Source organism: Arachis hypogaea, chromosome 15 (assembly GCF_003086295.3).
Source record: "Arachis hypogaea cultivar Tifrunner chromosome 15, arahy.Tifrunner.gnm2.J5K5, whole genome shotgun sequence".
NCBI classification, from domain to species: domain Eukaryota; kingdom Viridiplantae; phylum Streptophyta; class Magnoliopsida; order Fabales; family Fabaceae; genus Arachis; species Arachis hypogaea.
In genome coordinates, this window is record NC_092050.1 from 44612559 (window position 1) to 44639624 (window position 27066).

The 27066-nt window shown below is 38.8% G+C and overlaps 2 non-coding genes across 2 annotated transcripts; both read left to right on the forward strand.

Moving 5' to 3' along the window:
• The first annotated feature begins 14366 nt into the window (after positions 1-14366).
• LOC112753619 (small nucleolar RNA R71) lies at positions 14367-14474 on the forward strand. Its single transcript, XR_003177996.1, has one exon. It is a non-coding gene; the product is annotated as a small nucleolar RNA R71 (small nucleolar RNA).
• Positions 14475-20992: 6518 nt separating this feature from the next.
• LOC112752643 (small nucleolar RNA R71) lies at positions 20993-21099 on the forward strand. The gene has a single exon (XR_003177069.1). It is a non-coding gene; the product is annotated as a small nucleolar RNA R71 (small nucleolar RNA).
• Positions 21100-27066: the final 5967 nt, after the last annotated feature.

Genomic DNA, 27066 nt, shown 5'->3' on the forward strand with positions numbered 1-27066 from the left:
TTGTTGGTAATTACAAGGGGGTCCACCATATCTATTGTCTTGGCATGCATTGTAGGATGGTCGTTGTCCATGGTATCTTGGAAGGTGTTGTTGCCGAAAGGGTTGATCAGATCCTCGTGGCTCCTTCCATCTGTGATTGTTTCGACCTTGATGCATGTTCTCATTGTAATTTCTTCTTCCTGCAACATAATTGTAACCAGACTCATAGCGATGGGGGTTAGAGTTCATAGTAGCAAATAAAAATTAAAAATGAAAATAAAAACAAATTTAAATTAAAAGGTTATTGAAATTTAAATTTTGAATTTGAAAATTAAATTTTGAAATTTGAATTCTAAATTTTGAATTTTGAAATTTGAAATTTTGAATTTTAAATTTTTGAAATTTGAAATTTAAATATTGAATTTTGAAATTTGATTTTTGAAATAAGATAAGATAAGATTTTGAAAAAGATATGATTTTTGAAAAAGATCTGAATTTTGAAATTTAAAACTAAGATAAGATAAGATAAAAATTTTAAAATAAAAATCTGAAATTTTTTTTTTTGCAAATTTTGAAAATTCAATTAAAATAAAGAGAAAATATATTTTTAAATTAAATGAGGAAAGAGAAAAAAACAATAAAATGACACTAAACTTAAAATTTTTAGATCAAAACGAAGAAAACAACTAAGAACAACTTGAAGGTCAAGATGAACACGAAGAACAAATTTTTGAAAAATTTTTAATAACTAAATAAAAACCAATAACCTCTTAATTTATGAAAAAGCAAAAATAAAAACAAAAATAAAACAAATAAACAAGTAAACAAGTAAAAAGAAAATATTTACAATCACCAATAATAAGGCACACGTTTGCAATTCCCCGGCAACGGCGCCATTTTGAAGAAGCGAATGATTGACGGTTAGAATTCAGAATAAATTCCCGTTGCAAGTATAGTTTCTAAACCAAGCAATCATCCTTTCTTACAAACGTTTCGGTTGTCACAAGTAACAAACCCCTTTGAAATTGATAACCGAAGTATTTAAACCTCGGGTCGTCTTCTCAAGGAATTGCAAGAAGGAGTTCTTATTATTGGTTATGAGAAAGTGTGTTTTGGGGTTTTGGATTAAGATAAAAAATAAGAATAGCAATGGCAGAGGAAATAAAATAATAACAATAAAAAAACCTTAATTAGGAGAGATTAATCGGAAGTTCTATCCTTGTTGGATTTTTCTCAAGATCAATTGATAATTGAAGGTTACTTCTACTTAGTTATCCTTTACCAAATAAAGTAAAAGAAAGACAAGTAAGTTGGAAGTCTACTTCTATTCATAAGTTCTAATCCTCTCCCTTGGGAAGGATTAGCGTTAGTGACTAGAGAGCCAGCCAACAATAAACCCAATTACAATTTAACTCTTGAGTAATTCAACTCAAGGGTCTCCAAATATCAATCAACTCCAAAATCAAGTTAGGATCTAACTTAGAGCATCAATTAATAACAAACAATAGAAGAAGTGATAAATCTGAAATACCTCAATTGCATTATTAAAAGAAAATCAATCTAAACATAAAGAGTTCATAAACAAAATTGATAAAATAAATAAAAAGAACATTAAACCTATAAATTGCAAAGAAATAATCCTAAATCCTTTAAGAGGAATCTTAATCCTAAATTCTAAGAGAGAGGAGAGAACCTCTCTCCCTAAAAACTACATCTAAAACTAAAAATTATGAATTATGAAAGCGTGATCATGAGTGGATGCATTCCCCCACTTTATAGCCTCTAATCTGTGCTTTCTGGGCCGAAAAATGGGTCAAAAATAGGCCAGAAATCGCCCCAGCGTATTCTGGTACGTACAGGTCGCGAGAAAGTGACGCGGAAGCGTCGTCCACGCGTTTGCGTGGATTGTGTTTCTGCCAGGTCACGCATCCACGTGATCTATGCATTCGCGTCGCTTGGCTTCGAGGCAGCTATGGCAAATTATATATCGTTGTGAAACCCCGGACGTTAGCTTTCCAACGCAACTGAAAGCATCTCATTTGGATCTCTATAGCTCAAGTTATGGTCAATTTGGTACCAAGAGGTCAGGCTGGACAGCTTTAGTAGTTCCTTCAGTTTCTTGTATTCCTTCCACTTTTGCATGCTTTTTTTCCATCCTCTGAGCCATTCCTGTCCTGTAATATCTGAAATCACTTAACACACATGACAAGGCATCTAATGGTAATAAGAGAGGATTAATATTTGGTTATTTAAAGCCAAAGAAGCATGTTTTCAATCATAGCACAAAATTAGGAAGGAAAATGTAAAACATGCAAATCATATGAATAAGTGGGTGAAAAGCTGATAAAAACCACTAAATTGAGCACAAGATAAACCATGAAATAGGGGTTTATCATTGTGCTTTCACTTTCACTTGTTTAAATGCTTGTTTTGTCCCCTGAGTCTTTTCAATTTAAATAAAAGAAATGTTTGAACAAGAAATGGAATAGTTCCTTTTTAGCAAGAAATGAAATAACAGTAAGTGGTGGTATATATGTTGGATTATGTAGTAGCTCACCTATAATGAATAAAAGGATAGATTGTTCCCGTTTAGTGTAAATTAGCTTGCTGTCTATGAATTTTAGCAAATAAAAGTCCTTGGAGGAAAGAAAAACAAGTAAAAAGAAAGAAAAGAAAAGCCAAAAGTGGCAACAAAAACAGAAGAAAGCAAAGAATAAAGCTAGACACCAATAGCTTGGACCTTAGGACATATGCCTGTGGTGTCTTTGTACTAGGATCTGCTTGGATGATTAGGTTCTATGGAGTGCTTTAACACTTGGTAACTTGGGTTAACTAACCCGGGATTATCGATCAAAAGTCCACTATCAAGAACAACCTACTTACAAGGCATTTAGTAACCCAAAGAGGTGCTGGGCATCAATGTCTTAAGAAGAATTAAGAGCCAAGTGTCTGTAGTGAATATGTGTTGAATACAAATAAGCTAAGAAATTGCTACAACACATGACATTGAGCTAAAGTTTACAGAAAAAGAAAATAAAGAAAAAAGCAATTACCAAGGATGAGTGAATAATAAGAAGTCATAGCAGTGTGTTAATTGAAGCTTAAAGGAGACAGTCTATGCCTAAGGATCAATAAGAAGTGAGTTACTACATTTTCTGCATAAAACCCCATGAACTAATGATAATGACTTGCTGATATGAACATCACCCTCTGTTTCATTCTTTCTTCTTAATAATTCAGTACTTGCTTAGGGACAAGCAAGATTTAAGTTTGGTGTTGTGATGCCAGGGCATCTTAGGCTAGTTTTACTAGCCTTTTTCTTTGTTTTTAATAGGTTTTATGCACTTTCTTGAGCTATAAGTAAGCAATTGAGTGTGAAATTCATGTATGCCTAGATTCATTCAACCATGATTAATTTGATGTAATTTTATGAGAATTATGCTATAATTACTTGTATGCTAAGAATGATGAGAATTCTCATGGCCTTAGCAAGGCTTTGATGCATGTATTGGTTGATGATAGGTGAAAGAAAGCATGGAGGAAGGTTGAAGAAGGAGACTGGAAAAGATGAAGAAGAAGAAGCAATGTTGGTGGCCAAGTTGGACCACCAACGTTACCTCAAACGTTGAAGGGGAGGCAGAGCAATTATCTGCATAATTGCTAATGCTCATGTTGAAGGGAGCGTTGGACATCCAACGTTACCCCCAACGTTGTGAAAAAATGAGCTTTCTGAAAATTTAAAAAAAACTGCAGCGACGCGCACGCGCACTGTACGCATACACGTGGATTGGAGATTCTAGTCCACGCGCACGCGTGGGTGACCCGTACGCGTGGATGGGGTGACGTTGGACCCCAACGTTACCTCCAACGTTGAAGGCCAATGTGCACGATGGTGAACTCCAAAATCTAAATTTGAAAATGCATAATGACGCGTACGTGTCCAGGGCGTGTACGCATGGGCCTAGTTTTTGAGAATCCACGCGCACGCGTGGAGTATGCGTACGCGTGGATATGCCAACGTTGGAGAGAACGTTGGAGGTCCAACGTTGAGGCCAACGCTCCCCTACATAAGTTTAAAACTGGAAAATGAATTTTTTGCATCCACGCGCACGCATGGATGAGATTTTTTAACCCTTGTGCGCAAACGCGCAAAGCACGCGTACGCATGGGTAGCAGAACGTTAGCCCTCCAACGTTGAGTCAAACACCAATGACAGAAGAATTAGCTGGTTTTTAAGGGTGGCGTTTGAGTCAACGTTGGCCATCAAACGTTGACTCCAACTTGAGCACCAGAACTCTGCAATTCAAACAGATCTCTTCTCAATAACAAGGGAAACGAATTCGAGCCAAATTCAACCCAATTCTACCAAGGCCAAAAGCCCAATTCAGAGATTAAAGATCAATGGAAGAAAGTGTATAAATAGCCTAGAATTTAAGTTAGGGGGAACTTTTCCCCATTTTTGATACTTACTACACTTTTACTTTTCTGTTCAAATTTAATTTCCAGCAATGTATCTTTTAATTCCAATTTCCATTTTGAGAGCTATGAACAACTAAACCCCTTTCATTGGGTTAGAGAGCTCTATTGTAATTCAATGGATCAATAGTAGTTTTCATCGTCTTCTTCTTTCTTTTCTCTTGATTATTGTTAGAAAGCTTTCGGTCTTAATTCAATTGGATAGTTGTCTTGAGAGGGAAGCTATCCATAATTGGAATTCTTCAGATCCTTGAGAGAGGGATGAAGAATTCATGCTAGAATTTCTTTCTCAAATTGGATTAGATTGGGGGTTGGATGGATATAGTGACATGTAATCCTACCAATACTTTGATCTGTGAATGTGTGTGGTATAGTCAGTGACCGAACTTCAACTCTTCCCATGAGCAATTAAATCAAGACATTAGGCAATTGTTCATGCTTAGAGAGATTGGTGAGCCAAGACATTGTGATCCAATCATCTAGGATTTTCAAGTAATGTCAATGAATGCATTGATTGAGGAAGAGATGAAAATGATTTGATCCGAAGAATTCAATATCTCATAAAACCCAATGAACCCCCATCTCTGATCTACCCATTCTATTTACATTCTGTCTCTAATTTCATGCTTAATCCCCATTCCCCTTTACTTTCTTACAATTTAAGTTTCTGTCATTTAATTTCCAGCAATTTAATTTTTGTTTATTTAATTTCTTGCATTTTAAGTTTCCCGCCAATTTACTTTTCTACAATCCCAATTTCAATTCCAATTTAGCTCAACTAGCACAATTCTCCAATTAACATTGATCAATCTACCAATCCCTGTGGGATTTGACCTCACTCTACAGTAAGTTTTTACTTGACGACAATCTGGTGCACTTGCTGGTAGGAAATTTGTTGACAGGAAAATTTTCACGATTCACTTCTCTCGTAGGTTGGTGCTTTGCTTCTTTATCCTTTCTCGCTTTTACATGCTTTATTTGTCTTCGTTCTCATCGCTTTTACTCTTGCATGCTTTCCCTTCGTACAAAGTTTCGATCTTTTTTTGAACTTCTTTTGAAAAAGGTTGAAACTTTCTTGGCGATTCTTGTGTGCCTCTGTTTTTTTATAGTTACAGTCTTTTTATCTTGCTGTTTGTATGAAGAAATGCTGGTACCTAGGTTTTTGTTTGCCTCCTTGTATTTTCTTTTGTTTGAGAGGGTTAGGGCTCCGACTTTTGCGTCGTTTCCTTTTCTATGTTCTACTCTGTTGTTGCCTCCAAAGGGTGCCCCTGGGCTTTTGGTGTTGATCCTCTGTTCTTCGCGAGTCCTGGGGTTCCCTTTTGTTGCCATATCTGACGCTTGTTCATTTTTTTTCATTCTCTTACTGTCTAAGTTTTTCGGTAGTGACCTCTTTTCTTTTTTCTTACTGTAAGTGTAGTTGCTATATGTCTTCCCATAAGAATATTGTCAAGTTGTCGACCAAAGTCCCTGCTGGTATGGCCGATTGGCTAGACTCTATAGTGTTGCTGTGTGTTACTCTGGCCAATGCAGAGTACTGTGAGAGACTTAGGAGGTTCCATAGGGTGTGTAGAAATAGGGAGGACAAAAAGAATTATGAGCTGTTGTCGCCCGACCATGAGGAGAGGGTTTGTTTTCCTCCCTTGACTCGGGAAGAGCGCCGTTTCTTTTATGCTTACGACTATTACTTCAGCCAGTTAGGTATTACCCTTCCTTTCACTCTATTTGAAACCGAGCTCCTATGGAACTGTAAGGTGGCCCCTTCATAGCTTCATCTAAACTCTTGGGCATTTATGAAGATCTTCCAGCTGCTGTGTCAGGAACTGGGTGTCCGACCTTCCTTATCTCTGTTTTTTTACCTGTTTGTGCTGACTAAACCTAGGGTGGCCAAGAAGAAAGCTTCTTGGATCTCCTTCCGAGCTACCCAGGGGAAGAAAGTATTTTCAATGTTTGATGACTCTTTTCGGGACTTCAAGAATTACTACTTCAAAGTCCGAGCTGTTGACGGTGCTCGACCTTTCTTTTTAGATAAAAACGATGAGCGGACCTTTCCTTTATGGTGGCAAAAAGAACCTGCAGTTCTTAAATATACCTGGGAGAGTTTAGATGAGGTAGAACATGCCTTTGTGGGTGTTTTAGAGGAACATTAGGGGGAACCTCCTCATCTGGATACGAAAAAATTTTTAGGGGATCCTTCCCTCCTTCGTGCCGTGCTAGGTAGCATCCGACCTCTTTCTTTACCGATAGCTTTCTTCTATTGTCTGTGAATTTATTCTTTTTCAACTATGTAATTGTTTCTCTAGTTTTTTTTCAAAGATGGTTAAATCTTCGGATTCTATGAGGTCTTTTCGAAAGACCAAGAAGGCGGTTGCTGCTCAAAATCTGTCAAATAAGACGTTGAGGGAGGGTTCATTGGAGCAGTTGCCTCCAAAGAAACCGGTACTTGAGATGCAGGGTCCGAGGAAGATTATCCCGCAGGGTTCGGCCTCCTCCGAGTTCTTGCTTCCGAGGCCGATCTCTCCTTATTCAACATGGATAATGTGGTAGAGGATGGCAAGATCGTGCCTGCTCCAGATGATGATGATGAGGGTCCTCCCCTTGTGCCACTGGCCAAGGCTTCTGTAGCTTTAGCCTCTTCGACTCCTTCTGGTGAGGTGGTCCCTCCTGAGCCCGAGCCGGACGTGGAGATTTTGAACAGGCTAGACGGAGTTGTCAATGCCACCTCGATCTCTACCATGCCTCCTCCTCCTCCAAAGGTTATTGCTACTGGGGTGAACTTGGATCCCCTATGATTTTGTTACTATAACTTTGTTTTGTTTATGTACTGGTACAGTCCGTCTTGTGGACTTTGTTTAGTTTTTGTAAGTCTTTGTGGATGCCTTTATGTGACATTTGGTTGCTTCTTAGCAACTTTTAATTTAGAAAACAAACACCTTAAACTCTGGGGCTGTCATTTAGGCAGCCTTTGAGTCTTTTAATGTTGTAATCTGAAGGATGCATTTTACTGATACGTCAATCAAACCTTTGACGAGTTATTTGATGTATGGAGGTTGTTCCTTCATTGCTTTTTTATCCTTGTAATCCTTGCAGATTTTCTAGAGGTTTGGTACTTCCCAGTCCGTCCTCTTTTGAGTGGTGGTGTGGGTTTTTTGCCTTTTGGATCACGCCTTGCTTTGAGTTTGTGTTGACAACCCTCTGTTTTGGCGAAGTTATCCTTGCACCTTGGTATCCAGGCTTTTTAGTGACTTGTCCGATAACATTTTAGTATTCTTTGCATAGAACCTTTTTAGTTTGTTCGGACGACTTTGTAGCCCTGCTTTGAGATCGTGTCTTCTTTGAGTGGATTTGTACCCTCTAGCTAAGCACTTTTGAGCCTTAAGTTTTTTTTCAACCTTTTTGGCTTTTTGCTTGTTCTTTTTTCGAGGTCGTCTTTGTCTTTTTGGGTCGCGCCTTTTCCTAGCTGACGTCGACCTATATAGCTTTGTTGCCCGAGCTTTTAGTCATATTCCAACAACTTTTTAGGTAGTGTTCCAAAGGGGAACCTTTTCTTTATAGTTTGTTTGGATGACTTTTTAGCTCCGTTTTTGTGCTCTTGCTTTAAGTAAGATCCTTTTCAGCACTTTGTACCTTTTTAGCTGAGCACTTCGGGCCCTGGTTTTTTAACCATTCTTTGGCCTTTGCGAGATGTTTTTGTCCCTTTTCAGTGATCCTTTCATTGGTCCGACTTCTCTGTCGGGCATTCTTAAGTAATTTTTAGTAATCCCATTTTTAGTTAGTCCTCGTCAGTTCACTTTTTATGGGTTACTTTTTATAACTTCTTGCATTAACTTGCTTCTATCGCTTTACCTTGCTGACCTCTTTGTAATCGAACGATGAATTTTTGTATTTTATGAGCTTAGATTAATGCGTCTTGATAGGAAACTTTTTTAGGGAATTGATAACTTTCATTGAAATAATAATGAGGTAAAAACATAAATAAAATTGTGTACATATGAGTGCTTACCCTTCTAGGTCGGGGAGTTTTTTAGATCTCGGCCTGGCGCCTGGTATGCGAAATTGTTACTCTGAGGTTGTAAAATTTGTTGTTCGTTCTCTCCCTGGCAATGGCGCCAATAACTGGTGCACAATACCATGGTCCAAACATAACTTCACAACTTTGCACAACTAACCAGCAAGTGCACTGGGTCATCCAAGTAATAAAACCTTACGTGAGTAAGGGTCGATCCCACGGAGATTGTTGGTATGAAGCAAGCTATGGTCATCTTGTTAATCTCAGTCAGGCGGATATCAAATGGTTATGGAGTTTTCGAATAATAATAATAAATAAACAGAAAATAAAGATAGAAATACTTATGCAATTCATTGGTGAGAATTTCAGATAGGCGTATAGAGATGCTTTCGTTCCTCTGAATCTCTGCTTTCCCGCTGTCTTCATCCAATCAGTCTTACTCCTTTCCATGGCAAGCTTTCTGCAAAGGCATCACTGTTGTCAATGGCTACATCCCATCCTCTCTTTGAAAATGGTCCAAATGCTCTGTCACGGCATGACTAATCATCTGGAGGTTCTCGATCATACTGTAATAGGATTTACTATCCTTTTGCGTCTGTCACTACGCCTAGCACTCGCGAGTTTGAAGTTCGCCACTGCCATCCCTTCCCAGATCCTACTCGGAATACCACAGACACGGTTTAGACTTTCGGTATCTCAGGAATGGCCATCCATGGGTTCTAACTTATACCACGAAGATACTAATAACTCGGACTCGGTCCCCTGTATTAGATATCTAAGAGATACTCATTCTAGCTTAGTTGCATGTAGAACGGAAGTGTTTGTCAGGCACGCGTTCATAAGTGAGAATGATGATGAGCGTCACATAATCATCACATTCATCATGTTCTTGGGTGCGAATGGATATCTTAGTAGTACTTTGCATTAAATCATGAGGAACAGCAGAGCTCCACACCTTAATCTATGGAGTACAGAAACTCTACCGTTTGAAAATACATAAGTGATAATGGTCCAGGCATGGCCGAATGGCCAGCCCCCATGAAAGTCTAAGATAGCATAAAACTGATCAAAGGTTTTAAATACAATAGTAAAAAGTTCTATTTATACTAAACTAGCTACTAGGGTTTACAGAAGTAAGTAATTGATGCATAAATCCACTTCCGGGGCCCACTTGGTGTGTGCTTGGGCTGAGCTTGAAGTTTACACGTGCAGAGACTTCTTTTGGAGTTGAACGCCAAGTTGTAACGTGTTTTTGGCGTTCAACTCTGGTTCGTGACGTGTTTCTGGCGTTTAACTCCAGACTGCAGCGTAGAACTGGCGTTCAACACCCTTTTGAGTCATCTAAACTTGGTCAAAGTATGGACTATTATATATTGCTAGAAAGCCCTGGATGTCTATTTTCCAACGCAATTGGAAGCGCGCCATTGTGAGTTCTGTAGCTCCAGAAAATCCACATTGAGTGCAGGGAGGTCAGAATCCAACAGCATCAGCAGTCCTTCTTCAACCTCTGAATCTGATTTTTGCTCAAGTCCCTCAATTTCAGCCAGAAAATACCTGAAATCACAGAAAAATACACAAACTCATAGTAAATTCCAGAAATGTGAATTTAACATAAAAACTAATAAAAATATCCCTAAAAGTAACTAGATCCTACTAAAAACATACTAAAAACAATGCCAAAAAGCGTATAAATTATCCGCTCATCACAACACCAAACTTAAATTGTTGCTTGTCCCCAAGCAACTGAAAATCAAGTAGGATAAAAAGAAGAGAATATACTATAAATTCCAAAATATCAATGAAACATAGCTCCAATCAGATGAGTGGGACCTGTAGCTTTTTGCCTCTTGAATAGTTTTGGCATCTCACTTTATCCATTGAAGTTCAGAATGATTAGCATCTATAGGAACTCAGAGTTCAGATAGTGTTATTGATTCTCCTAGTTCAGTATGTTGATTCTTGAACACAGCTACTTTATGAGTCTTGGCCGTGGCCCTAAGCACTTTGTTTTCCAGTATTACCACCGGATACATAAATGCCACACACACATAATTGGGTGAACCTTTTCAGATTGTGACTCAGCTTTGCTAAAGTCCCCAATTAGAGGTGTCTAGGGTTCTTAAGCACACTCTTTTTTTGCTTTGGACCTTGACTTTAACCGCTCAGTCTCAAGTTTTCACTTGACACCTTCACGCCACAAGCACATGGTTAGGGATAGCTTGGTTTAGCCGCTTAGGCCAGGATTTTATTCCTTTAGGCCCTCCTATCCACTGATGCTCAAAGTCTTGGGATCCTTTTTATTTACCCTTACCTTTTGGTTTTAAGGGTTATTGGCTTTTTGCTCTTGCCTTTTGGTTTTAAGAGCTTTTGGCTTTTTCTACTTGCTTTTTCTTTTTCTATTTTTTTTTCGCCATTTTTTTCTTTCTTTTTTTTTTCTGCAAGCTTTTGTATTCACTACTTTTTCTTGCTTCAAGAATCATTTTTATGATTTTTCAGATTATCAACTAACATGTCTCCTTGTCATCATTCTTTCAAGAGCCAACATATTTAACATTCATAAACAACAACTTCAAAGACATATGCATTGTTCAAGCATTCATTCAGAAAAAAAAAGTATTGTCACCACATCAATATAATTAAACTAAGTTCAAGGATAAATTCGAAAATCATGTACTTCTTGTTCTTTTGAATTAAAAACAATTTTTTTATTTAAGAGAGGTGATGGATTCATATTCACCACTTTAAGGCATAGACACTTAGACACTAATGATCATGTAATAAAGGCACAAACATAGATAAATATTTAACATAAGAAAACGAAAAACAGAAAATTTAAGAACAAGGAATGAGTCCATCTTAGTGATGGTGGCGTTTCCTTCTTGATGAACCAATGATGTCCTTGAGCTCTTCTATGTCTCTTTCTTGTCTTTGTTGTTCCTCCCTCATTGCTCTTTGATCTTCTCTAATTTCATGGAGGGTGATGGAGTTCTCTTGGTGCTCCATCCTTAGTTGTCCCCAATAATTGTGTGGAGGAAAATGTATCCCCTGAGGTATCTCAGGGATCTCTTGATTTGCAGTCAAATGTTCTACCACTGAGCTATAGACCCTTGAGATGAATCTCTCCATCTCCTATGACTTGGAGGTGGAAGCTTTTGTCTTCCTTTTCCTCTTTCTAGAGGTTTCTCTGGCCTTAGGTACCATCAATGGTTATGGAAAAACAAAAAAGCTATATGCTTTTACCACACCAAACTTAGAATATTGCTCGCCCTCGAGCAAGAAAGAAAGAATAGATGAAGAAGAAGAAGAAATGGAGGAGAGGGAGAGAGAGATGTGTTTCGGCCAAGAAGAGGAGGAGAGGGTTGTGTTGTGTGAAATTGAAGAAGAATGGAGGGGTTTATATAGTGAATGGAGAGGGGTTAGGTTCGGCCATTTAGGGTGGGTTTGGGTGGGAAAGTGATTTTGAATTTTGAAGGTAGGTGGGGTGTATGAAGTAGGTTTATGGGGAAGAGTGGGTGGATGTAGGTGGTGAATAGGTAATAGAGAAGAGAGCTTGAGGTGATTGGTGAAGGGTTTTGGGGAAGGGTGTTTATTGGGAAGAGAGGATGAACATTGAGAAGAGGGAAGAGTATGAGTGGAGGTAGGTGGGGATCCTGTGGGGTCCACAGATGCTGAGATTATCCTGTGGGGTTCACAGATCCTGAGGTGTCAAGGAATTGCATCCCTGCACCAATTAGGCATGTAAAATGCCTTTGCATGCAATCCTGGCGTTTAAACGCCGAATTGATGCTTGTTCTGGGCGTTCAGCGCCCATCTGCAGCATGTTTCTGGCGTTGAACGCCAGCTTCATGCTTGTTTCTGGCGTTCAGCGCCAGCTTTCCTCAGTGTGCATTCCTGGCGTCTGAACGCTAGGATGCTGCTTGTTTTGGGCGTTCAACGCCAGATCCATGCTCTGTTCTGGCGTTGAACGCCAGCCAGATGCTTCTTACTGGCGTTTAAACGCCAGTAAGTCCTTCCTCCAGGGTGTGATTTTTCTTTTGCTGTTTTTGATTCTGTTTTTGATTTTTCTATTTATTTTGTGACTCCACATGATCATGAACCTAATAAAATATGAAAGAACAATAAAAATAAAAATAAAATTAGATAAATAAAAATTGGGTTGCCTCCCAACAAGCGCTTCTTTAATGTCAATAGCTTGACAGTGGGCTCTCATGGAGCCACACAGGTGATTAGGTCAATTTTATAGACTCCCAACACCAAAATTAGAGTTTGGATATGGGAGTTCAACACCAAACTTAGAGTTTGGCTGAGGCCTCCCAACACCAAACTTAGAGTTTGACTGTGGGGGCTTTAGTTAACTCTGTACTGAGAGAAGCTTACTGTGCCTCTTTTCCATGTTTACAGAAAGATGTCCTTGAGTTTTAAACTCAAGGGAGTCCTCATTCAATTGAAGGACTAGTTCACCTCTGTTAACATCAATCACAGCTCTTGCTGTGGCTAGGAAGGGTCTTCCAAGGATGATGGATTCATCCTCATCTTTCCCAGTATCTAGGATTATGAAATCAGCAGGGATGTAAAGGCCTTCAACCTTTACTAATATGTCCTCTACTTGTCCATAAGCCTGTTTTCTGGAATTGTCTGCCATCTCTAATGAGATTTTAGCAGCTTGTATCTCAAAAATTCCCAGTTTCTCCATTACAGAAAGTGGCATGAGGTTTATTCCTGACCCAAGGTCACATAGAGCCTTCTCAAAGGTCATGGTGCCTATGGTACAAGGTATTAGGAACTTTCCAGGATCCTGTTTCTTCTGAGGCAATCTCAGTTGATCTAATGCATTTAGTTCATTGGTGAACAGGGGAGGTTCATCTCCCCAAGTTTCATTACCAAATAAATTGGCATTTAGCTTCATGATTGCACTAAGAAACTTGGCAACTTGCTCTTCAGTAACATCCTCATTCTCTTCAGAAGAAGAATACTCTTCAGAGCTCATGAATGGCATAAGGAGGTTTAATGGAATCTCTATGGTCTCTAGATGAGCCTCAGAGTCCTTTGGTTCCTCAAAGGGAAACTCCTTGATCACTGGACGTCCCAGGAGGTCTTCCTCCTTGGGATTCACGTCCTCCCCTTCCTCCTTGGATTCGGCCATGATGGTTATATCAATGGCCTTGCACTCTCCTTTTGGATTTTCTTCTGTATTGCTTGGGAGAGCACTAGGAGGGGTTTCAGTGATCTTCTTACTCAGCTAGCCCACTTGTGCCTCCAAATTTCTAATGGAGGACTTTGTTTCATTCATGAAACTCAGAGTGGCCTTAGATAGATCAGAGACTAAGTTTGCTAAATTAGAGCTATTTTGTTCAGTGTTCTCTGTCTGTTGCTGAGTGGATGATGGAAAAGGCTTGCCATTGCTAAACCTATTTCTTCCACCATTACTAAAGCCTTGTTTAGGCTTTTGTTGATCCTTCCATGAGAGATTTGAGTGATTTCTCCATGAGGGATTATAGGTGTTTCCATAAGGTTCACCCATATAATTTACTTCTACTATTGCAGGGTTCTCAGGATCATAAGCTTCTTCTTCAGAAGATGCCTCTTGAGTACTGTTGGATGCAGCTTGCATTCCATTCAGACTTTGAGAAATCATATTGACTTGCTGAGTCAATATTTTATTCTGAGCCAATATGGCATTCAAAGTATCAATTTCAAGAACTCCCTTCTTCTGAGGCGTCCCATTACTCACAGGATTCCTCTCAGAATTGTACATGAACTAGTTGTTAGCAACCATGTCAATGAGTTCTTGAGCTTCTGCAGGCATTTTCTTTAGGTGAATGGATATCCTTGCAGAAGTATCCAATGACATCTTAGCTAATTCAGACAGACCATCATAGAATATATCCAGGATGGTCCATTCTGAAAGCATGTCAGAAGGACACTTTTTGGTCAGTTCCTTGTATCTCTCCCAAGCTTCATAGAGGGATTCACCTTCTTTCTGTCTGAAGGTTTGAACATCCACTCTAAGCTTACTCAGCTTTTGAGGAGGAAAGAACTTGGCTAAGAAAGCCTTGACCAGCTTATCCCAAGAGTTCAGGCTATCTTTAGGTTGAGAGTCCAACCATATTCTAGCTATGTCCCTTATAGCAAACGGGAAAAGCATGAGCCTATAGACTTCAGGATCTACTCCATTAGTCTTAACAGTGTCACATATCTGCAAGAATTCAGTTAAGAACTGAAAGGGATCTTCAGATGGAAGTCCATGAAATTTGCAGTTTTGTTGCATCAGAGAAACTAATTGAGGTTTGAGCTCAAAATTGTTTGCTCCAATGGTGGGGATGGAGATGCTTCTTCCATGTAAATTGGAATTAGGTGCAGTAAAGTCACCAAGCATCCTCCTTGCATTATTATTATTTTCGGCTGCCATCTCCTCTTCTTGTTCGAAAATTCCTGTAAGGTTATCTCTGGATTGTTGTATTTTAGCTTCTCTTAGTTTCCTTTTCAGAGTCCTTTTAGGTTCAGGATCTGCTTCAACAAGAATGTTCTTGTCCTTGCTCCTGCTCATATGACAAAGAAGGGAATAACAAAGAAAATATGGAATCCTCTATGGCACAGTATAGAGATTCCTTTGTGTGAGTAGAAGAAGAAAAGAATGTAATGTAAAGAAAGAGAAGGGAGGAGAATCCAAACACAAGGGTGAGGATAACAGAGATATGAGATGAAGAGAAGTGTTAGTAAGTAATAAATAAATAGAAGGAGATGGGGGTGAGAGAATTCGAAAAATAAAAATTAAAATTTAAAGTTAAATTTCGAAAATAGTTTTTGAAAAAAAGTTAGTAATTTTTGAAAATTAGGAATGAAATAAACTTAAAATTAAAAATTGAAAACAATTAATTAATTAAAAAGAATTTTTGAAAAAGAGGGAGGTATTTTCGAAAATTAGAGAGGGATAGTTAGTTAGGTAGTTTTGAAAAAGATAAGAAACAAACAAAAAGTCAATTAGTTGGTTGAAAAAGATTTGAAATTCAATTTTGAAAAGATAAGAAGATAAGAAGTTAGAAGAGATATTCAAAAAAGATAAGATAAAAAGATATTTTTGAAAAGATATGATTGAAATTAGTTTTGAAAAAGAATAGATTTTTAAAAATCACAATTAATGACTTGATTCACAAGAAATCACAAGATATGATTCTAGAACTTAAAGTTTGAATCTTTCTTAACAAGTAAGTAACAAACTTGAAATTTTTGAATCAAAACATTAATTGTTGATGATATTTTCAAAAATTATGAGATAAAATTAAGAAAAAGATTTTAAAAAAATTATTTTTTTTTAAATTTTCGAAAATAAATAAGAAAAATGAAAAAGATATGATTTTTGAAAAAGATTTTGAAAAAGATAAGATTTTTAAATTGAAAATTTGATTTGACTCATAAGAAACAATTGAATTTTAAAAATTTTTTGAAAAATTCAATCCAAATTTTCGAAATTTATGAGAGAAAAAAAAAAGGAAAGATATTTTTTTGATTTTTGAATTTTTAATGATGAGAGAGAAAAACATGAAAAATGATGCAATCCATGAAATTTTTGGATCTAAACATGTGATGCATGCAAGAGCATTGTGAATGTCAAGATGAACATCAAGAATACTATGAATGTCAAGATGAACATCAAGAACTTATTTTTGAAAAATTTTCAAGAAAAGAAAAACATGCAAGACACCAAACTTAGAAATTTTTCATGTATAGACGCTATGAATGCAAGAATGCATATGAAAAACAAGAAAAGACACAAAACAAGAAAATATGAAGATCAAACAAGAAGACTGGCCAAGAACAACTTGAAGATCATGAAGAACACTATGAATGCATGAATTTTCGAAAAATGCATAAAAAATTTTTAGAAAAAATGCAATTGATACCAAACTTAAAAATTGACTCAAGACGTAAACAAGAAACACAAAATATTTTTGATTTTTTGATTTTTTTTTTGTATTTTCTTTTAAATTTTTTTCAAAAAACATATAAGAAAAAGAAAATAAGAAATTCAAAATTTTTAATAAGAATTCCAGGAATCTTTCAATGTTAGCCTAAAGCTCCAATCCAAGGGTTAGACATGACTCAATAGCCAACCAAGCTTTAGAAGATACAAATCAGGCATATAACAGCTGATACTTCATCCAACTTTATATACATGCCTTTTATGTTGACAAGTGGAAGCCTCAATCCAAAAGAATTTGGATATGGCTTTACAGCCAGCCAGGCTTCAACATGTTACCCTGAAACACTAGAATTCATTCTTAAAAATTTTGAATAATTTTCGAAAACAGATGAGAAAATTTTTTTTTTTGAAAGATTTTTGAAAAACTTTTGAAAATAAAACAAAAAGAAAATTACCTAATCTGAGCAACAAGATGAACCGTCAGTTGTCCAAACTCGAACAATCCCCGGCAACGGCGCCAAAAACTTGGTATGCGAAATTGTTACTCTGAGGTTGTAAAATTTGTTGTTCGTTCTCTCCCTGGCAATGGCGCCAATAACTAGTGCACAATACCATGGTCCAAACATAACTTCACAACTTCGCACAACTAACCAGCAAGTGCACTGGGTCGTCCAAGTAATAAAACCTTACGTGAGTAAGGGTCGATCCCACGGAGATTGTTGGTATGAAGCAAGCTATGGTCATCTTGTTAATCTCAGTAAGGCGGATATCAAATGGTTATGGAGTTTTCTAATAATAATAATAAATAAACAGAAAATAAAGATAGAAATACTTATGTAATTCATTGGTGAGAATTTCAGATAAGCGTATAGAGATGTTTTCGTTCCTCTGAATCTCTGCTTTCCCGCTGTCTTCATCCAATCAGTCTTACTCCTTTCCATGGCAAGCTTTCTGCAAGGGCATCACCGTTGTCAATGGCTACATCCTATCCTCTCTGTGAAAATGGTCCAAATGCTCTGTCACGGCATGGCTAATCATCTGGAGGTTATCGATCATACTGGAATAGGATTTACTATCCTTTTGCGTCTGTCACTACGCCCAGCACTCGCGAGTTTGAAGTTCGTCACAGCCATCCCTTCCCAGATCCTACTCGGAATGCCACAGACAAGGTTTAGACTTTCCGGATCTCAAGAATGGCCATCCATGGGTTCTAACTTATACCACGAAGATACTAATAACTCGGACTCGGTCCCCTGTATTAGATATCTAAGAGATACTCATTCTAGCTTGGTTGCATGTAGAACGGAAGTGTTTGTCAGGCACGCGTTCATAAGTGAGAATGATGATGAGCGTCACATAATCATCACATTCATCATGTTCTTGGGTGCGAATGGATATCTTAGAAGCGGAATAAGTTGAATTGAATAGAAAATAGTAGTACTTTGCATTAAATCATGAGGAACAGCAGAGCTCCATACCTTAATCTATGGAGTGCAGAAACTCTACCATTTGAAAATACATAAGTGATAATGGTCCAGGCATGGCCGAATGGCCAGCCCCCATGAAAGTCTAAGATAGCATAAAACTGATCAAAGGTTTTAAATACAATAGTAAAAAGTTCTATTTATACTAAACTAGCTACTAGGGTTTACAGAAGTAAGTAATTGATGCATAAATCCACTTCCGGTGCCCACTTGGTGTGTGCTTGTGCTGAGCTTAAAGTTTACACGTGCAGAGGCTTCTTTTGGAGTTGAACGCCAAGTTGTAACGTGTTTTTGGCGTTCAACTCTGGTTCGTGACGTGTTTCTGGCGTTTAACTCCAGACTACAGCGTAGAACTGGCGTTCAACGCCCTTTTGCGTCGTCTAAACTTGGGCAAAGTATGGACTATTATATATTTCTGGAAAGCCCTGGATGTCTACCTTCCAACACAATTGGAAGCGCGCCATTGAGTTCTGTAGCTCCAGAAAATCTACTTTGAGTGTAGAGAGGTCAGAATCCAACAGCATCAGCAGTCCTTCTTCAACCTCTGAATCTGATTTTTGCTCAAGTCCCTCAATTTTAGCCAGAAAATACCTGAAATCACAGAAAAACACACAAACTCATAGTAAAGTCCAGAAATGTGAATTTAACATAAAAACTAATAAAAACATCCCTAAAAGTAACTAGATCCTACTAAAAACATACTAAAAACAATGCCAAAAAGCGTATAAATTATCCGCTCATCAGCGCCTCATTAAAAAACCTTTTTAGGAAAAAGAGTACGCCTTGACCTAAGATCTTTACTATTTTCTAGCTAAAATATCTTCTTAGGTTACAGGCATGCCATGACCTTGGTAGCTCTCACCCTTCGAGGTCGGACACCTTATAGTAACCTTTTCCTAGTACTTCTGTAACTCGGTATGGCCCTTTCTGGTTAGCTGCTCGCTTCCCTTCTCCTGACCGACCTACTCCGATATCATTTTGGATTAAAATGAGATTGTTGGTGGCGAAGCTTCGCTGGATTACCTTCTGATTATACCTCAGAGCCATTCGACGCTTTAGGGCTTCCTCTTTGATCCGAACTTTCTCTCGGACTTCTGTAAGTAGGTCGAGCCCTTCCCTTTGAGCTTGGGAGTTCGTGTGTTCATTGTAGAGGATCACTCTAGTGGATCCTTCTTCCATCTCAACGGGAATCATTGCCTCCATCCAGTAAGTAAGTCAGAATGGTGATTCTCTGGTGGTTGAGTGTGGTGTTGTCCGGTACGCCTATAGGACTTACGGGAGCTCTTCGGCCCAAGCTCCCTTGGCGTCCTGTAGTCTCTGTTTTAATCTGGCTAGTATGACTTTGTTAGTGGCTTCCGCCTATCCATTGGCTTGTGGGTGCTCTACAGAGGTGAACTGAGTGCCATTGTCAGTAGTAATGGAGTATGGGACCTCAAACCTCGCGACAATATTTCTGTACAAGAACTTCTGACTTCTTTGGGCGGTGGCAGTGGCTAAAGGTTCAGCCTCGATCCACTTTGTAAAATAGTCTATTCCTACAATAAGGAACTTGACTTGCCCTAATCCCTGAGGGAATGGTCTGAGGAGGTCGAGCCCCCACTTTGTGAATGGACAGGGTGAAGTGACACAAATGAGTTATCCGGGTGGTGCGATGTGAAAGTTGGCCTTCTTCTGACATGGGGGGCTTGTTTTGAAGAACTTTGTTACTTCTTTTTGTAGGGTCGGAGTACTTTTTTGGAAAGAGCTCGTGCCCCGAGGTGGTTTCCGAACATGCCACTGTGGACTTCCTCAAGAACTTCCCTCGTAGCGGAGGTCAGGATGCATTTTAGGAGGGGTGTAGAGATTCCTCTCCTATATAGGACGTCGTGCACTATGGTGTAGTACTGCGCTTCTCGTACTAGCCTTTTTGCCTCCTTTTTGTTTGCAGGAAGTGTTTCAGACTTGAGATAGCTGACTATGGGAGTCATCCACCCTTGGTCCTGGTCTGATATGCTTAAGACATTCTTTTCTTCCAAGGTTGATGGATTTTGTAGTGTTTCTTGGATGAGGCTTCTATTGTTGCCCCCTGGTTTGGTGCTGGCTAATTTTGAAAGGGCATCAGCTTGGGCATTTTGTTCCTGAGGTACATGCCTGACCTCATATCCCCTGAATTGTCCGAGCTATTCTCTAGTTTTGTCAAGGTATTTCTTCATGGTGGGATCCTTAGCTAGGTAACTCCCTTCTATTTGCGAGGTGACTACCTGTGAATCACTGAAAATGGTAAGCTTCTGAGCTCCTACCTCCTTAGCCAGCTTCAAACCAGCCAGTAGGGCCTTGTATTCAGCTTGGTTATTTGAGGCGGGGAATTTGAACTTTAATGAGAGTTCGATTTGGGTTCCCTGATCGCTCTCTAAAATGATGCCTGTGCCACTCCCGGTTTTGTTTGAGGAGCCATCGACGTAAAGGCTCCATTCTATGGGGTGCCCGGGGTGTCAGTGTACTCTACGATGAAGTCGGCCAGGTACTGAGACTTGATAGCTGTTCGAGCTTCATATTTGAGTTCTATTGTTGTCTCTTCTTCCTCTGTTATAGTTGTCCCTCCAGCCAGGGTTGGAATTATCTCTCCATCCCTGGTTGGAGTTGTCCTGCCATCCTTGGTTATAGTTCCCACCTTGGTTGTAGTTGCCGCCTTGTTGATTGTATCCTTGATCCGGTCGGTCATAGAAGTTATGAGTAGCTGCCACAATGTTGTCTTCTTGTTGGAGCTGCGGGCACTCATCAGTGTAATGACTATAGTCAGCACAAATTCCACATACTCTTTAGGGGACCAACTATTGGCTTTGTTGTGGTGGGGGAGGCTGAGTTTATTATTGATTCAATTGTATCTGCTTCAATAGGTTGGTCATTTCACATATAGCTTGTGTGACGGAAGTAGTCTCACTGCTAAAGAAAACCTCTGCAACAGCCTTTGAGTGGCTGTTCCTGTGCCTGTGATTTCGAGTGGACTCAGCTAAGTCACTGATCAGTTGCCATGCTTCATCTGCGGTCTTGTACTTTTTCAGAGAACCGTTACTAGCACCATCCAATGTAGTTTTATCCCGAGGCTTCGTGCCTTGAGTGAAGTAGCTGATCAACACTAACTAGTCAATGATTTGATGGGGGCATGCGTCCAGAAGATTCTTGAAGCGCTCCCAGTATTCATAGAGAGTCTCTGATTCACCCTAAACAATGCAGGAGATCTCTTTTCTCAATCTATCTATAACTTCAGCTGGAAATATTTTTCCAGGAATTCTCTCCTGAGCGTATCCCAGTTAGTGGCGGTTGCTTCAGGTTGAGTGTAGTACCACTCCCTCGCCTTTCCCTCAAGAGAAAATGGGAAGACGGTCAGCAAAATAGAAGTTTCATCTGCACCATGATGCCTAATAGTAGAACAGGCTGTCTGAAAATCCCTTAGGTGCTTGATAGGCTCCTGAGCAGGTAAGCCATGAAACTTGGGCATCAAGTTGATTAGTGCGGTCTTCAGTTTGAAATCTGCAGCTAGATTTGGGTGACGCACTTGATACGGTTGCAGAGTAAAATTTGGGGCTCCTGCCTCCTGGAGAGTGATCCTCCTGGGTGCTGCCATATTACCTACGCCTAAATCAACCGGATTAGTAGAAACGGAGATTGTTTCTTCCTCAGATGGCGCTTCAGATTCGCCCTCAGAAGAAACTAGTGAATTGATAATAATCACTTTACCACCCTCAGAGGATAGCCTGCACCGAGCTCGCCTAATACGTGAAAGAGTTCTTTCAATTTCAGGATCAAATGCGGCAAAGCTCGGATCAGGCAGTGAACGCGTCATTCAATGAAAGAAACATACAGCTCATGGTAATAAAATAAAATATGCGAAAATTAAAAATATATACACTAATTAATGATTTAGCACACAATTGCTACTCCCTGGCAACGACGCCAAAAATTGACAGACTGGCAGAAGTTGGCCGATTAAGAAATCAATATAGGAAATACGTTGCGAGTATAGCTCTTAACCAGCAAAAATCTGCCTCATCAATTTAGAAAAGTTGTCACAAAGTTTAGAATAAAAATACTGGGAGTATGAGTCCCAGGTCGTCTCCCAACGAGTTGACAAAAAGGTGCTAATTTATTAATCAGGAGTTTTTTGGGAAATTTTGAGTTTGGGCAATGGGCACAAGCATATAATTGTAAATTAAACCAATGAAAATTAAAAGAGATTTATAATATTCAAAATAAAAGGCCTTGACTGGGGGAATGATTAATTGGAAGTTCTATCCTTGTTGGAAATCTCTCAAGTATAGTGTAAAGAGGTTGTTATTTTCACTTAGTTAACCCTTACTAAATAAAGGAAAGTCCAGTGATTGAGCTAACTCTTATTCGCAAATCCTAGTCCTCTCCCTTGGGAAGGTCTAGCGTTAGTAAATACAGAATTAGCCAACAACTTCCAATTTAACTAATTACTTGAGCATTCCAACTCAAGTGTCTCCTTTTAATCAACCCCCATGTCAACTTAGGAATCTACTCCACAGACATGAGAATTACTTGCATAGAATTAAATAAGGAATAAAAGGAAGACATGACAGAAAATAACTACGATTCAATTAAAAATAAAAGTAATCCTTTGCATTAATAAATTCTAAAAATAATCCAATTGTAACTCTAAACAAGAATTAAGAATATGGAATAATAACAGGGTAAGAAAACAAACTAGAATAGTATCTTCACCGGAGGTGATGACTCTTCAATATCCAAAGCAAAAGCAATAAACTATAAAACTATGAATGTAAAGAAAACCTAGAGGAAGAGTAATTTTTCTCTCTAGATTCAGATCTCAAACTAAAACTATGCTAATGAGAATGTGTTTTTAGTCTTTGCATGTTCCATGGCTCTAGTCTGTATTTCTGGGCTGAAAACTGGGTCAAAACTGGCCCGAAATCGCCCCCAGCATTTTCTGTTATTTTTGCAGATCACGCATGTCACGCGTACGCGTCAGTCACGCATGCGCGTCGCTGGTCATTTTGGTGTGTCACGCGTACGCGTCAAGAACACGTACGCGTCATCTAGCAGAACTCCAATCCACGCGTACACGTCAGGCACGCGTACGCGTTGCTGCAAATTTCTCCATATCGCGCGCTTGCGTGAGCCATGCGTGCGTGTCGATACTCACTGGTTATCTCCTTAGTTTCTTGTGTTCCTTCCATTTTTGCAAGCTTTCTCTCCATTCTCTAAGTCATTCCTGCCCTATAAAGCCTGAAACATTTAACACACGAATCACGTCATCGAATGGTATAAAGGAGAATTAAAATACACAAATTAAAGATTTCTAGGAAGCAAGTTTTCAACCATAGAATAACACTAGGAAGGAATTGTAAAATCATGCAAATTGTATGAACAAGTGGGTAAGGACTTGATAAAAACCACTCAAATGAGCACAAGATAAACCATAAAATAGTGGTTTATCAACCTCCCCACACTTAAACATTAGCATGTCCTCATGCTTAGCTCAAGGAGATAAAATAAATGAGTAGGGAAAAGTAAGACTCATGCAATGTAATGCAACCTATGTATGAATGCTACTACATGCTAAGATGATTTTGCCTACTTGGTTAAAAATAAATAGGTTATTCAAGACAAACATAAATCAAATTCCACTAATTCAAATTATACAATAAAAGACAAGTAAACTTGTAAGAAGATAGCTCATGAAAGAAGGGAACATAGAATCAAGCATCGAACCCTCACTGATAGTATATGTGCACTCTAATCACTCAAGTGTATAGGGTAATCACTCTACTCTTCTCTAGTCATGCTTTTTAAACTTTGCTTTTCACCTAACCAATCAACAAGTATTTAATGTACCAATGCAAACATCATGAGGTCTTTTCAAGGTTGTAATGGGGCTAAGGTAAAGGTGAGGGTATATATATGGCTAAGTGAGCTATAAATTGAATCCTTGATTAACCTAAGCTCTCACCTATACATACTCTATATACTTTTAAATTCATGCCTAGCTACCCAAAATTCCCACTTTTGCATTACATACTCATGTATCAACTCTTCTTTTAATTTGTATCACCTATGCATTGATCTTTTCATTAACTTAACTTAGCATTGGGATAATTTTGTCCCCTTATTTATTTACTTATTTATTGAATATTTTTGGATTTTTTTTTGAAAGCATAAAAATAAACATAACATTATTAATGCACATGGATTTTTAATTTTTCTGGTCTTACATGAATAGGTACCCAATTTCCCAATATTTTATCATTTAAGCACTGTACACTTTCATTAACCCAAGTTCCTACAGTTTTTTCCATACTTAGTTGATACACAATCTCTATCTTAAGCTAACCATAGATTCAATTTGGGGTGATTAATTTGTTTTTCTACTTAAGGCTAGTGATGTGGTAAAATATAGAATAAGGGGGATAAAAAGGCTCAAAGTGGCTAACAAAGGTGACATAAAAGGGTAAGCTATTTGGGATAAGTGAGCTAATAAAATAATGGCCTCAATCATATGCATGCATATAACACATTAAACATTGGACATATAGGATGGAATAAAATATAAATTATAATCATAGAGAAGAAAACACACAAGAATAAAATATTATGGTTAAATAATGTAACCATGTAATTAAGCTCAAGTCTCACAGGTTGTGTGTTCTAGCTTTAAAATCATGTTCCAAATTACAATCTTCAAACAAGTTTTAACACAAAAGTTTTGATTTAAATTAGTGAAATTTTTCAAAAATAGGGTCTTGAAAAGAAATTTATTATTTTTCAACCAAATAGAACATGCATGCAAATACCTATTACTATGCAATCTATCCTATCCTAAACAAAAGAAAAATAAATAATTTATTGGTGTTAAGAATGAGCAGTTACCTCCGGAAGTCAGGTACTGACCGACCTCCCCACACTTAAAGCTTGGCACCGTCCTCGGTGCCATCAGTCAGGAACAAAGGTGGGCTGGTAACAGCATCTCCACAGTCGGGATTGTCATGGCTCCCTGTGCTAGTAGATGAAGTGGAGTCCGGAGTGTCTGGGTCTTCTTCAGGTGGGTGGTTGCCAACAATAAGCTCCTTGAGGTATATAAACTGGTGCTTGTTACGGCGCTCCATTCGCTTTACATGCCGGTCTAGTCGGTCTAACCTCTGAATTATCTATAGGAGTAGCTGATTTGTTGAAGGTTCTTATGATGTGGAAGGAGAAGGATTATCTTCGGCCAGGTCTGCAGTCCGGTTGATAGTGGCTGCTGGAGGTCTGATGTACTTCCCGTTGGGGACGTACTGATCATCCCGTGGAATCATGGCCTTGGTGTCTCCAGCTCTGTAGGAAACTCTGGCTGCTGAGACTAGATCTGTAACCAAGGCGGGAAAAGGTAGGTTGCCTACAATTTGTATGTGTCCCATGGCATCACAGAGATGTCTTGGTAGGTTGAGAGGCTGGTCTGTAAGGATACACCAGAGTAGAACAGCGATATCTGAAGTGAAAGAGGACTCGTGAGTGCTCGGAAAGACGTAGTAGGACATAATTTGTGCCCATACTTGAGCCTCCAAGGTGAGTGCTGAAGCCAATATTCCTTTAGGTCGGGATCGATGGTATCCATAGATCCATCTGCTGCCAGGTTGTGCTATAACTCTAAAAACGGCGTCCCAGTCAAATTGGTATGTCTGGCGCTTGAAAGAGGCTTTTTGGAATGCGTCTAATCCTTCTGGAGCAGGGGGAAGATCTAAAGCTCGTTGAATAGCTTCTTCTGTTATGGGGACTTGCTTCTGACGGACATAGACAGACTGTAGGGATGGCATGTGGAAATTGGAGTAGAATTCAACTACCCATAAAAGATTAACCTGCCGTGGCTGTTTCTGTAGGAATCCCCATTATCTTCACCCAATGCGGGGCTCAACAAACTCAACAATGTGGGTCGGAAGGATTAGTAGGTGCTCATTGTTATAGTTTCTCTCAGTCAGGATGGGGAACATCTGCTCACAGTAGCGGTTAGTGAACCGCGCAGTGTCCTTTGCTGGAAAGGCTTTCTCTTTTTCATCGACCTTGATGATCCTCTTGACTCGCTTTGTTGAGGGCTTTACTGCTGTTGAAGATGGTTCCGCAGCTAGTGCTCTTTTTGTTCCTTTCCTTGCCGGTGGTTTGGGAGTAGCTTTCTCTTTACCCTTCTTGGTGGCCATCCTGAAAAGGGAAAAAGTAAGTAACATTTAAAGCTAAGAGTTAGAGCAAGGAAGGGACGGTACAAGTGATAATCAATGCCAAGGTAAAGAAGGATGTCGTTAACACCTGGTCGCGACTACATGTGCTGAGTTCATCAATGGGAATATAGCAAGTGCATGTTATGGCAAGTAGATGCAAGATGTTTATTGGCATGCCGAAAAAGGTAGGAGTAGCATAGATCAAGCATTAAAAGTTAAATTGTATTATCACTCGTAACAAACTGACCATCACATTTATATTGACAATTATATTCAATTAATAAAATATTTAAGGGATTTTGTGAAAAACAGGCATTAGAGTAGAAGGATAGAGTAATTATAAATGCATAATGCCATACGGGCTTTTTCACAAACACTTAGTATGCATGGTAAATATGTTATTGAAAGTATTAAATTTGAACATGCAAACAACCCAAAAATAATTATTGATAATTGTCAAATAACTACTTAATAACCCACAAGCAATTATAGAAGAAAATAACCACCCAATTAGATTTCTAACACCAATTAAAAGGATGTAGAAAGAAAAAGAAAGACTAAGAAAACATAGATAATGAAATTAAAAAGAAAAAAAAGAAGAAAACATAAATAAAAATAATAATGGAAAAGGAAAAAGGGAAGGAAGAAAAGAACCTTGATGAAGAAGATGAGGAAGGAGGGAGAAAGTAGTAGAAAGTAAGAAAGAATAAAGAAGAAAGAAGGGAGAAGAAAGAATTAAGAAGGGGGAAGAAAGAATTAGGATTAGGGAAGAAAAGATAGGGATTCTGGTGCTGATCTGGATAAACTGTGCGTCGCATGCGACGCGGACGCGTGCCTCACGCGTTCGCGTGGGTTGCGCTAGTTTCAAGTGATGCGTACGCGTCAGGGACGCGTTCGAGTGACATGAATTGTGCTATTGATGCGAGAGTAGCCTCGCGCACGCATAACTCTCTGTTATAATGCGCATATTGCCAAAATTTGGGGTGACGTGTG